Source organism: Delphinus delphis, chromosome X (genome assembly GCF_949987515.2).
Source record: "Delphinus delphis chromosome X, mDelDel1.2, whole genome shotgun sequence".
Lineage (NCBI taxonomy): Eukaryota > Metazoa > Chordata > Mammalia > Artiodactyla > Delphinidae > Delphinus > Delphinus delphis.
In genome coordinates this window covers 10,415,716-10,420,083 of record NC_082704.1, presented here as the reverse complement: position 1 = coordinate 10,420,083, position 4,368 = coordinate 10,415,716, and the positions used below count along the sequence as shown (strand labels likewise).

The following is a 4,368-nucleotide window of genomic DNA, read 5'->3' as shown; positions in this document are numbered from 1 at the left end:
CGCCTGAAGTGGCAAAGGGCCTCCCTAGTGCTTTCCCCTCCCTGGCAATCCTTTGCAAGAAAGACATAACCCAGCCCAAAGAGACTAACTGAAGCTCTCCCTTCTTTTTCACGTGACCCTCCCTTTGTACAGACTCTGATGGAATCTGGGAGCCCTGCACTCTGTCTGTGAGCAGCAGCACATGCCCAGTGAAGAGGATGGGGCTAAGGATGCACCCAAGCACATTAGGTGAATAAACGGCAAAATGGAGACTGAAAAATACCTTCTGCTCCTCCTGCCAGAATTAGAGGACTGGGGAATTCCTGGGACCCCGGGAAATTGTGAAATAAAATGAGAGGAACTGGTTTGATTGAAATCTTCCCATGATAAAGTCAGCCACACTCCAGCCACCACTGTGACTTGTGCCCCTGGTGTTTGGAACCTTGTTCTTAAATCAGGAGAAAGGTGACGCAGCAGCGGACTAGCTTACTTATCAGGAAGAAAAGCGGCAAGTTCTCTGGACTCTGAAAATTTATGTTCTTGGCTTTTGCCCATAATCAAAAAGTACTGACAAGCTGACACCAAAATAGGAGATCACTGTTGTAGACCTTACAGAATTAAACATCATTACCTTATCTTGACAGATTAACTAGAATTACACAACCAATAAGGCTTTCTGCGATACCACCCAAATTCAGGAAGTTGTGGGGATCATTAGTGTTGCTTTTTCTACATGAACACCCTTCTGTGAGCCTGGCCTTTCCTCCCATCAGCTGGCACAACTCTGTTGAACAACCTACACAAAGCATCACCACGTGGGAATGGCTACAAACCCTGGCAATCCTGCAGCAACCTGGACATTTTCCATCCATAAAATAAGAATTTGGACTTTGAACGAGCCATTTCTTTTTCTGTTTTTTCTCTTCCTCTTCCAACGATGAATGTAGTAAGTCTCTAGCTAAAGGCATGCTGATTCTTTTGCAAGCCCCGCCCACCCATCTCTCTCGCTGATATTCTAAATATATGTCTTGTGTCCAGATGGGAGGAGGGATGACAGGGATAGGGACAAAGAAATATTTATTTGATTTACATCTTATCTTGCAGTAAACTGACACTGCTGGAAAATGAAATTTGACACCTCAGACTTTTCTTAAGCAGAATCTTATAAAAACAGAAAAAATAAGTCTATTTTATATGTGGTAATACTTTTGACAGAAGATTAACTCCAGATAACAAAAGCTGAATAAATTAGGCTTCCTGTCATGTAACCCAGATGTGGTAGGCTCTCCCCTTTTTGACATAAAAGGCATCCTTGCCAACCTAGCGCAGCACCAGGGGATTCGGTTTGATTGTCTCTTGCACCTGAGCGCTTGTTTGTGATGTCTTCTCCTGCAGGTAACCAGTAGAGGCACCCCCTAATAATCCAACTGTCAGGGGGATACCTTTCCGGCACCATCTTCTTCTGAGCAATATCAACCAAACTATACCATTTGCAGACCCATGACATCCCTTCCCTCCAACCTCAGCACAGCGCACACCAGATTACAAGGCGAGAATACAAAATTCTTTACTGAAGAGGGAGAGAAAGAGAGAGTAAATGGAAGTCGTGGTCTTTTGTAACCTAATCACAGAGACTCCAGTCACTTTTGCCATATACTGTTCATGAGAAGTGAGTCACTGGGAATTCCCTGGCAGTCCAGTAGGATGCCGGGCTTTCACTGCTGAGGGCACAGGTTCGATCCTTGGTCAGGGAACTAAGATCCTGCATGCCACGTGGTGCAGCCAAAAAAAGAAAAAAGAAAAAAAAGAATGTGGGGATCCATGGAGCCATTTTAGAGACTGTCTGCTACATGTGATACTCAGTGAAGGCGCTACTGAAACCCAGGGAGAGAGGGATGATCTTTTCAATACATGGTGCTGGGTTAATTGCATATCCATATGGAAAGTTAACCATGACCCTCGAATTGTATACAAAAATTAACTTGAGATAGGTGGTAGACCTAAATGTAAGAGGCAAAACAATAAAACTTCTGAAATAAAGTATCAGAAAATACCTCCATGACCTTGGGGTAGGCAAAAATTTCTTAGAGCATAAAGAGTACTAACTACAGATGAAAAGATTGATAAAGTGGACTTCATTACAATTACAAACTTATTAATGAGTTTAACTAAAATATAAAAAAATAATATATTAGCTTAATTAGCACTAGCTACTAAAACAAACAATGCAACAACGGTTTATTTCTCACTCACATTACAGTCAGATGTGGATTAATTCTCTTCCAGGCAGTGACTCAAGGACTCAGAGTGCTTCCATCTGGTGGCTTCAAGGTCACACTAGTGTTATCCAGACAGCAAACAGGGGCAAGAGTTTGGAAAAGGCAAACTGGATACTCACCCATCTAGGTGCACAAGTGACACATGTCATTTCCACTCAAACTCCATAGACTAGAACTAGTCCATGGCCAATCCAGCTGCAAACGGATGCTGAGAAGTGTAGGGTAGCTCGGGGTTGTCCATGAGTACTGACAGTCTCTGCCAAGAAGATGAAACGGAAAACAAACTACTGATCACTTTGGATACTGTTACTACTTTAAGTTGAAAGAATTTTGAAACGGACACAGAAAAATAAATGTGAAGGAAAAAAATGAACTACTACCTAAATGAAAACATTTAGACATTCAGGTCATCTCCTGCTCATCCTGATTTGTAAAGATCCTTTTTCTGCCATCCTGACCACTGAGACCACTCGAAGGATTTACATTGGACAGAGCAGAAAGGTACTGACAAGAAAGAGATGAATAAATCCTGAAGATGAGAGGAAAGAACAAGACCAGAGTAGGCAGCACAGGCTAGGTTTGGGGAAGGTTTTGGAGAGGTTGAGAAAGAAAAATGAGAGAGTTTGGGGCACCTGTACTGGGGGTAAGCAATTGAGAGAGAAAGACAGGGAGGAAGAAGTTTTAGAAAGAACTTCATGAAGGTGTGGCGTACACTGAGATTGGAATGGGGACCTTTGGATACTTCTGAGACAACATCTATAATGCTAATTACATTGTTTTTTACATCTTTTTCTTGATGTTCAGAATCTTCTTTCTTTGACTGTGACTTTGTGCCCAGACTGGTCAATAGGTAGATGAACTTCATAAAGGTTACGTAAATTTCTTTAGAAAATTCTGACAAACACTTGCATTAAGTGCCTACTTTCAAGAGGTGATAGCAAAGTAGATGTTGTGTGGAATGACGGCATCTGCTTCCTTGTGGCTATAAGAGCATCACGAACCACGAATGGGGCTCTTATGCCCAGGAACTTAGACCCCCACTGGATGTCCTCCCACTGATACCAGCAACTGATGTTTCAAATGGTAATTTTAACGTCAAAATGAGAACAGCCAGGGCACTTCTACTGGGAGGTTAATGAACAATGAGAAAGGCGATAGAAGCAACTTGATGTGTTAAGAAAGAGCAGTATCTTTGGAGTCAGGCAAGCCTGAATTTTCATCTGGGTTTACTAGTTAAGCTATATGACATTGGACCAAGTATTCAAGATTTCTGAGTGCCAATTTCCTCCTCGGTAAGATGGTAGGAAGGGCATTACCTCACAGTGTCAGGGCAGGGGTGTTAAAGATCATACGTATGAAGGACTCAGCACGATGCTTGGTGAAGAGCAAGTGTGTAATATACATGAGAGCCCTTTGCCTTCCACCTCCACTTTCTGGATGCCAAAGTTCAGGGAACGAGATGAGTAAGCCTTTGCGTAAGAGATGGATGATAGGGAGAATGTTCCCGGGACAAGAACGGTACAAGGAAAGAACTGAAGGTGAGGAATGATCATGGCATTTGCTGAAAAGAGCAGAGACTTTGTGAGGGAAACTACAGAAGACAAGAGTTGCACAGGGCTTTCCAGACTGCCAGGCCCTTCACGGACTGGCCCTATGACCTCTCCATCTTCACCTTATACCATACCCTAGTCTCTGAATTTCACCAAGAGCAGCCCTCTCTCAGTTCCTTGAATATTCTGTGCTTTCTCTTACACCTCTCTCCCACGGGGCGTCTGCCGATGCTGTTGCCTCTGTCTGGAATGCTTCCCCCATCTCTGCATCCTTTACTGTTCATTCCTATTCATCCTTTATATCTTAACTCAAATGTCAGGCAAGCCTTCCTTGAAAACCTCAACTAAGTCAGACCTGCTCTGAAAATAATCTGTAACTTTCCCTTCTATCACTAATCACGGTTTAGAATCATCTATTACTTTGGGTAATTCTTTATTTGATGTATATACCCCCCCTCAGTGGGCCATCATCGTATCCCTAACATCTAGGGCATAGAAAGCCCTCCATAAATGCCTTTTCAATGGATGAATGAATGAGTACATGTCTTCTGATGGGATTA

General features: G+C 42.9%; 1 pseudogene; it reads right to left on the bottom strand.

Moving 5' to 3' along the window:
• Positions 1-611: 611 nt before the first annotated feature.
• LOC132418749 (small ribosomal subunit protein eS27-like pseudogene) lies at positions 612-947 on the bottom strand (annotated as a pseudogene).
• Positions 948-4,368: the final 3,421 nt, after the last annotated feature.